Below are 10,188 nucleotides of genomic sequence, written 5' to 3'. Positions count from 1 at the left end.
CTTATTGTGTGCAAGTTTCTGTGTGTGTGTTGCATTAGGTTGACAAAATTCCATCAATTGTTTAAATACCATTCACATTGAAAATTGTGAAGATTGTGTTACAGAGAGCTTTGTCTCAATTCATCCACCAACGCAGTAGTTGTCATTTTCTTTCACAATACAAATTATATGCAACCAGTTGTGAAGTCGCAGTCAGCCTGCAGTAAGGGTTTGGGAAAGGGGCTTTGGCTAACTCCCCACCAGCAAACAGTCAAGAGAGATGCTTATCACGCGGGAAGAGGCATAGATAAAGGATTTAAGTGGCGAGTCTGTTGTCATTATGCTGACACAGGGACTTGACTGTTACACAAAGAGGTAGGTCTGTTTACATGGTAAACATACACATGCACACGTAAATTAACTGAAGGAAAAGCACATTTGCTTAATAAGGGGAGGGATGGAGGTGATGTGTGTAGTTAAAGAAAAATGGATGTTTCTTCTCAAACAGCGAACCATTTTGTTTATGCCTCAGCTTCACGCACACACGCACACACACACACACACACACACACACACACACACACACACACACACACACACTGTTCATCTCTTTCGATACATTCGCTGCCCTCGCATTTCATTTCCTCAGCTATGCCCTGAGTCATCACAATATGCCACTCTGCCATTGGCTTCTCCAATTCCAAAAAGGGCCTGTATGTAGATTTGGAGTGTATGTGGGTGCTCTCTCTCACCATGTGTCTCTTCCCCCACTTTACCCACACAATTTCTCTGTTTCACTCTCTCTTTCCTCCCCCTCTCCTTCTTATTCTCTTTCTCCCTGCCCCCTCCCTTCTTTTCTCCCTGTCCCCAGATATCAGGTGTGTCACCTGAGCTCTATATAAATAGTTGATCACCCTGGGACACCCAATCTACAGAGCATGACAGAACTCTCCCGTGGAGAGTTGCGGTAGTCATTGTGTGCGTGAGTGTGTGCATGCGTGTGACAAAAGAGAGCGGGGAGAGGTAGGGGGTGCTAAGACTTGCATATTTTGAGAGAAGTCAAAAGCTGCTGAGAGAGCTGGATGATGAAGGGGCAAGGAGACTGCAAACAAGAGAGATACAAGAAAAATGGGCAAATATGAGGAAACAGGGAGTTTGGGTTGTGCACGGCTCAGCAGTAAAATTGAAACAAGTGCAAATGTTCCGATGTATGCCTTAGTTTTGGGGGGAACTGCTAATTCATCATAAATTTACTAAGTAGATTAATAGTTTGTATTGGAATAAAACTAAATTAAACTGGGAGTATAAAGCACAGGAAGCAACACAACAACAATAGATGGATGGACTATACTGGGAGAGTCGAGGGTCTAGATTTCTTTGAATAATCTTTCGCATTACGTGACCTGGAGTTCCATAAGTGTTCTGTTCTGCTCCCTAGTGGACAAACAATAATATTACAAGTGAAGTGTATCTCTATTGTTTACACAGGTTTTCTGAAAGCAAAGCCTACCCCATATTATCCCAAAACAAAGGGCAAAACTCCACGACTCTCCTGCAAAATGAATCTCTCCCTTCAAAACAATGTAATAAATTCTCAAAATGCTATTGTGAACCAGTTGAATGCTGACATGCTCAATGGAAAACATTATTATTAAATTAAACTAAATTAAAACATTTTTTTTCATGCTCAGTGCTACTCCTACACCTGTTCAATAAAATATACAAAAAAAATTTAAAACACACAAATATATACAATAAATACACATTTATTGATCTGTAGCAGGGAATATTGGTCATTGCCGTAGCACAACAGATGCAGATAGTATGGAAAGTATTAGAACTGAATAATAAAAGGTTAATAAACCTAAAATAAGAATATAATAAAAATAGAAACTATACAAGAGTATAACTATAATAGAGACAGGTGTATTTGGAGACAAAATGACAATATACTGTAATATATACAAAAATGTTTGCAGTCATAGACCTTCCATCTCCTGGCAGAACACATTGATAAAGCATGGTTGAGCACATGATCCATGCAGCCTCATCCTCCTCGTTTAACTCTCATTCCTCTTGCTGTGCCTCTCTCTCCTATGTTGGCATACACTGCTCCAAAACAGGAAGAGCTTATCTTCGGCCTTTTTATTGTTAAAGCTCCGATTGAACAATTGTGCAACATGTGTTTGGCTATGTGAAGAAGTGGATAGTGGAGTGGATAGTAGTAGTAGTAGGATAGTAGTACATCGAAATTGAACAGTTTGAACGACAGGGTGTTCCATGTGCCAGATGATTATTTGATAATTGATGGATTTATTGATAAGAGAGCATCAGTCGTTGGAGGAAAGATGAATCATCTCCACGGAAGAAAATGCTGATGTTCTTGTTACGTAGTCAAGTTGAGGCATACTGTATAGTCCTACGTTTAGCCCCAAGTCACAAATATTTCTCAAAAAGGAAGGAACAGAGAGAGGAAAAACTCCCCTAGCAGCACCTCAGGAAGAACAACAAAGAAAGGATCCGTTCTCTTCCAGAACACACTAAAATTCCTTATGATTAAAGTTTACACTTTAAGTAATACCCCTGCGGGAGAGGGTATCTGATGCTAATGTTTCATCATCCGGCGCTCAAACACGTTCTGGAGTCAGATATCAAATGATCCAGTATAGCTGACAAAAGCTTCTTCTGTTACATGATAAGAGTTGAGCACTTACCCTCTATGAAAATGAACTTGATCATAAATCGCGATTATGCTGATCATAATCCTGCAGTGCAGCCACACAGTGTGTTGTCAGCGGAGTGAAATGTAAAGCTGTCAGATTGCCCAGAATTTACATTTTATTGGCCAAGTGTGTTTTTGCATATGACAATTTGACTTCCGTTTACAGCAGCTATAGCACTTACAAATATCACTCACGCAAATAAATCTTGTCTAAAGTGGATGTAATAGAATAAATTGATGAATTAAAACACAGATAAATCACATATACAAATACATTTTCAATTTTTTTTTTGCTGGAGTTATACAGACATTACAATATTAGTGAATAAATAAACAATTATTTTCCCTCATGAGCAAACAGCAACAATGGTAAAAAAAAAAAAACCTTCCTTTAAACAAGCAGGACCGCCGGACAGACCCTAGGCTTGGGATGGACAGCCACCAGTCTTGACAAGTTGAGGGGAAAGGGTTAGATAGAGAGAGAGAAACCCAGAGATGCACAGCAACCACAATAATAACATTAACAGCTATCGATCACACCAGCTGCGATGCTAAATTAGGCCAAGGACGTAAAGGGGTGAGGCAATGAACTCTTCCTTTCTTTCGGCTGGTATAAATAAGGTTCTTAAACATTCATATCATGTCCACTATCTTCAGGATGACCCTTATATACACTCAGTTGCCAGTTTTTTTTAGATACAGCTTAAACTAATGTAGTCTAACATTCCCACTACCTTCCTGAAGGGAAATTCAATTCAATTCAATTTTATTTACAGTGCCAAATCATAACAAAAGTTATCTCAGGACACTTTCACACACTCTATGACTTATTTAAGGTTATAGCCCATTGATTCTTTTTTTTAAAGAGGTCTTGATTCAACTGTGTGATAATTTTGGACACTGCAGGTTTTGAAGTTTCTATCATTTAGCCTACTCTAACCTCAGTGATATAAAGGGCTGACACCATGCTGTTGCATTAGACTGCATTAGGTTTAGTGAGGTGTATGATCACTGAGTGTACAATATGAGTACAGAGTGAGAGCCATGAAAAATAAAATACATAATATATACATAAACATTCAAGGGGAGAGAAGGAATTTTATGGCTAATTATTTTTATAGAGAGCTGTAGTAAGTGTAGAGAGGAGAAAACAGAAACTTTCCATGTCTTATCAAAAACACAAAGGCATATTTGTGATAAGATATGGAAGATGAGTTTTCTCTAACAGAAGGCCAGGAGTGAACTGTTCTGCGTGGGTCATTTTCTCAGGTAGGAAGCCAGGAATCTCAGTCATGACTGTGAAGTAACGTATAACTTGTTTCAGGAGTAATGAGTGTGAAACAGTGAGAAACTTACTTTTTTAGGGCTTCGTAGCTCTTGAGTTCTGGGTTCATTTTAGTAGTGAATCTTGTGTCTATAGTCCAGGATAGGATTTCATGTGAATTACTTATTCAGGGGTGTGTATGTAGGATAGGAGAAAAAAACATTGAATCCAAGAATTGAAATATGTATTTATGTTATCCAAGGATGTTGAGAGATGACTGGAACTACTATAAAACACAGCATGTTGTACAATAGAATAGTTAAAGTTGTGGTGTTTTTGGTACAGTTTGTGAAAATAAGGGAACAAGTAAACAGTTGTATGTTGATTTTTACAGTCATCCCCTCAGGTGTGAAGTTTAGTTGAATAATACACTTTTAGGAGCTAATGATGCTAACCATAGAAGTTGGGAAGGAAGATTTGTAACAAACTTGCCACCTTGTCCATTTCAAATGACCTAAGCACCAATGGCAGTGCGGAAATTAAAAGTCTTTCTTTCTTTTCTGATCTGAGATTACAGAGAGCTTTGTCTGTAAGAAAACCCTTCTGGGGACAGATTCTGTTCACATGTTGACTGACTATGGAAGAAAGAGGATAGGAAAGAGGATAGTCAAGTAAAAAGGGATGGTCATCTTTCTGTCCGAGCAAGTGGTTCGTGGTCTACATGCCAGATGTTCATTTTTACTTGCCCCTATACAAATTGTTTTATATGTTAACAGTTATTAAATGCCGACAAAGATTCAGCATGTTTAATCTTGATTGAGGAAAATACATCAGAACAAGGGCACAGCGTGATGAAAAGCAACAAACATTCATCATCAGCTCTGGACCAAAATGATGTGTTTGATTACATAATAATAATAATAATTCATTTTATTTATGGGCGCCTTTCTGAACACTCAAGGTCACCTTACAAAATCAAACAATAAAAACACTCAGTCATAAGAACAGTAAAAGAATCAGACAATAAAACTACATAATAATACTTATAATAATAGAAACAGAGAGAAAATTATGGGGTTATTCCAAACTTAACAGAGAAAAAGAAATTAAAGGGTGTACTGTACGCCTGTCTGAAAAAATGGGTTTTCAGGTGGGATTTGAAAGTGGTAATGGACGTAAAGTGTTGGATGTGGTGAGGCATATGTTTACAAATCATTAGTATTATCATTATTATTATTATTATCATTATTATTATTGTTCTCTTTATTTATTCAGGGTGAGAACACTGAGAGTAATGCTTTCTTTTTCAAGAACGCCCTGATCCCATTCACACAGTTACACATTCACACCTGGAAGCTGACCAGTACAACCGCAGTCTGCTCTGCTGGCCACTGAGCAGCATCACTGGACTGGTTTGGGGGTTATGGGCCTTGCTCAAGGGCACCTTGGTGGTAGTAACGAGGGAAGGGAAAGTGCTGTTTCTTCATTTCCCCACCCAGATTTATCCTGCCGGTCCTGGGGATTGAAACGGCGACACTCTAACTCTAATTCTAATATTGTGAATTAATGAATGGGGAAATTGTCATACAAAGCTTTGTGGTTTGTTCAAAAGAAAAGGATGAGACAGCTTCATGGATCTGTTTTCTGGACACGACAACGTTTGAGGAACAGAAACAGGAACAGCAACTGTCTACAGTGTATTAAACACTATCAATGTTGTAGAGCCATAGAAGCTTTCAATGTACACTGTGTTAGCCGTTAATTAGGCACAGCAGAAGTAATGCGATCCATTGCAACAACCGTGTGAGAAATCCAAACTCTGTGAGTACTACTCAGTGGTAGTTCTTGAGGCTGTAATTAGTGGTGTATTAGATTGCATCACATTGAGAAATACGCTGTCCAATCATGTATGTAAAAAAAAACATGCACCTGAGAGCATAATGAATTCAACTAAGCCGCTCAGAACTACTCAAAAACGATCTACATGGAGAACCAACACTTCTTGGACACAGCGTGAGCAAAAAAATGAACTCATAATTATTCAGTTACAACTACAGCCACTGCCAGAGGGATTCATTCAAATCAGAATCTGATTAAAATCTAGTCATTTTATTATGTCAGTGTTGGAATAAGTTGGCCATTCTGCATAGTGGATATAGCTCGGGAAGCGTGTATGAAGTTGAGTAAAAAGAACAGCTTTTGCAACTGAATTGTGAAGAATAAAGTAGAAAAGAAGTACAAATACCTCAAAATTGTACTTCACTTGAGTAAATGTACTTGGTTACTTACGGCTAATGCATTTTATTTACATAAATTTGATTTGGAGTTCATATTATGGACTTTACAAGGTCTGTTTCAGCTTAAGTGTGCTTCAGTCACAAATCTTTCCTGATTGATGTAATGTGTAATAATCACCACAAGGGGGAGAGCAAACACCATAACCAGAAAATCTGTAGTATGTTGCCATCAGTTGATTCATAATATTCCGGTGTGTTGTGGTAAAATCATCATCAGCGTTCTTCTTATTAGCCTTTCTTAATTGTATGCATGTTTGTCCTCTGAATATAAAAACAAAGACTTTCTGTACACCACCTTTAACATGTTTCATGTGACTCTGGCCCTCAACTGCAGATTAAAGACATCCTGTTATGTCCCCCGACATGAAAAAGTTGGACTGATGCATTTCCGATCGTGGGAAAACAGAGGCCATAACATGTGAGTGTTAACTGAAATGGAAAAGTACGGCTGGATGCATTTAGATTGTCATTCAGGTATCATCAAAAAGGCAGCTATATTTCTCTCTCATTGTGATTTTTGTACTTTCTGGGTCAAAGAAAAGACCCTTTCAAGATTCACTGGGAATCATTTGAATGCTACTTCCAGGAGACCAGGGGTCAGAACATCCATCTGTCCATTTTCTTTATCGTTCATCCTGCATTATCCACCCAGCACCCCCCACCCCCACCCATACCCCCCACCCTCTCTCTCTCTCTCTAGCTTTTCATTCCTCTCTTATGCTTGCTCGCTGGCTCTGTAATCAGCCCTCTCAGCTATGGCCATTTTGTTTCTGTCTGCCTTATCTCCTGTTTGCAGTTTCCCTCTCTGTCATTACTCTGCTATTAGCTTTTCATCCTGGGGCTAAAACACAGGACTCACACTGACCTTATAGTAACAGCTATGCCCCAAAACGTCTGCTTTGCAAGATAACACCCCCCCCACACACACACGCACACACACACACACACACAAACACACACACACACACACACACACTCTCTCTCCATCTCCATCTCCATCCTTCTCTCAAACACAAACACATGCTATACAGCCAAGTTTAAAACTATTTCACTCACACCCACCTATGCGCACACACATACAAGGTTCTGGACAAATTCCTATGAAACGTCACACACAACATCATTGTTCCCATTTTGCTAAAATGTCAGAAAGCAGTTATTAGAGTCGACTAACCCAAACCAAATGTTTAATTTCACCGGAGAACAGACAAATCCAATTAAAGATTTAGACACACCTGAGTTTCCCTCTACCTTTCTTCCCACATCACGATTAAAACAGTGAGAGGAGGAGAGAGAGAGTGAGAGATTATAATGCTCCGTTATTTCCAGCATTGTAATTTAATCATCCGCAATACTCTTTGACTGGCACTCATATTAAATTGATTCTACAAGGCCAAGTGTATCTGGAAACCACTGTCCAAACATTTACTTGTGCATTTGTTCTGGGCTGTTTTTCATGGACGAGGCCCTTTACTTCCATGTATGTCAAATCTTATTGCTGCAACAAACACAGGGCCATTTTTCACAGATGACGGCTTGATACGTCACAGTAGGAAAAGTCCATGAGTAGACAATAAAATGAATGATGATTGAATTGCTTCTTCTTTTTCACAACATTCATTTTGACATATCAAAGCAGGAATAGAACAGGTTAGTCATTATAACATTGGCTGTTTTCCATTAAGGTAAGCCAGTTCCAGGGTTTGGTAGGATACATGCTGGCTCACTGGAGAGGCCTCCTGGGACACTTGTTGGGACAGAGCCATCGTTATTAATGTTAGTAGAGTTAACCAGTGCCTTTCCTGCTCTATAGGTCTAAATGTCTGCTGTGTGTTTTAGGGCCCTGTTATATTGGATCTCTGTCACACTTGAATGGCTTGAGGGAACAGTATGTCTTTAATATTATTTGGAATAACTGTACTTGTCAGTGGGAATCATAATGTCATCTGTGAAAAGGCCCTTTTTATATTTTTGGACAATTTCAACTTTGTAGCAAGTGGGCCTTTTTTTTCTTACATGGTCAGCTTACAACCCCACATGATTAAAATCACCTACATCCTCTGTTTTCATCATTATTATTACTTATCATAACTTATTGTTATGCATCTTGTCTCTATCCCACTTTTCATATTCATTCATTACCTTACCCATCCTCTTGACAAACATACCTCAACTTACATTTCACACACCAGCACCAGCAAATTGTTTTACCGTACTTGTCTTAATGTCCTGGTGTCTGTATGTCCTAACACCGTCCAACTCTCCAATGTTTTCTCTCAATGTTGTATCCCACCAATTGTCCTATGTCTTTTTGTAATGTTATACTGCACCCAAAAAACGGTCCTTTTCTCTGTTTCACCATTACAGTGTATCCGTGCACAAGGTGAGTGAGGTTCATAAAGAAATCCTTGTGTCATGTAAGTGTGGCTCCGTCTTTGTCCTGTCACTGCCCACTTAAGCTATAAGAGTCCAAGCATATAGTTGACGGGTGCTTCAGTAAAACTCCATAATCCATGTTTTTTTGTTTTTCTGTACACTAAAGGGTTCTTCACAAAGAAATATAACATCAGCAAAGCAACAGTCAAAAACTAGTGTGCTTTCCAGGCTCAATAGCCTCCACTAACAATAAAACATGCACAGGAAGCCTGATCCACTTATCAACCAATCAGAAACCAAGGCTGGTGGCAGGATACCGGATGTAGAGTGGCCCCAGATGTTAGGCTGTTATTTTTCCCATATCCCTATATAATTTAGGTTACGTGAAAAATGTTTTTATTTATTTTAACCTAAATTGTGATTTTCTTTTTCTAAACCTTACCATGACGTAATTTTTAATTCACAACGTTAACCATGTGTTCAAAATCTGCAATGCACGCCTGTCGCAATGTGAATGAGAATGCAGTTTACATTTGGAAAGTCATGTATTAGGAGACGGAATTGTTCACCATCCATATCCAACCTCAACAATCCCATAAAGGTTTTATGTTTGGGTGTCCACATACTTTTGGTCATATATTATAATATGCTATTGTCTGGTAAGGTGGCACCCTCACAGTAAACTGGGATGATGAGGACCGGAATTGCTTTTCTGTGCAGTTTTTTAAATTCTACTGAATAAATTCCTTTGGTACGCTCACCCTAATTCTCTCTTGATGGATTTTCAACTCCCTTTTACCTCAAACCTCCTCACCTAACCTCTCTCGTTCCTCTCATTTCCTCCCTCCCACCGTCTCAGTGAGCAGGTGCACAGTGACAGAGTCACTGGGCTGTGAAATCTCAGCTCCTTGAGACACTTTTCATGCCTCTCCCGTCCAAGTACATACACACACACACACACACACACACACAAACAGTTTTTGTCCTATTTTTCTCCACCTCTACTTTCACATATTGTCTTTCTTGCTGCTTGTGTGGAGATTGAGTCAACAATGTGTGATCTTATATTTACTCACAGGAGAGAAAAAAAGGAAAATCAAATTACAGTAGATTAAAAATCTATAAAGAGTTTCTTTAACCAACAACAGTGTGTGTGTGTGTGTGTGTGTGTGTGTGTGTGTGTGTGTGTGTGTGTGTGTGTGTGTGTGTGTGTGTGTGTGTGTGTGTGTGTGTGTGTGTGTGTGTGTGTGTGTGTGTGTGTGTGTGTGTGTGTGTGTGTGTGTGTGTGTGTGTGTGTGTGTGTGTGTGTGTGTGCTTGTGCGTGCGTGCGTGCGTGCGTGCGTGCGTGTGTGTGTGCTGATGTGTGTATGTGCGAGCGTGTGTGAATGTGTCTAGGCGTGTCTGTGTGTCTGTGCAGTCTCCTGCATATGTCTCTGACCACATCTACATCTTTAATGTCTGAGACTGAATAATGTATGAACCCCTGGGCTGGAAGACACACACGCACACACCCACACCCAAACACACACACACATACACACATCTTTTAC

The sequence above is a fragment of the Echiichthys vipera genome (genome assembly GCF_963691815.1).
Source record: "Echiichthys vipera genome assembly, chromosome: 2".
NCBI lineage: Eukaryota > Metazoa > Chordata > Actinopteri > Perciformes > Trachinidae > Echiichthys > Echiichthys vipera.
Note: the sequence above shows the minus strand (reverse complement) of the source record.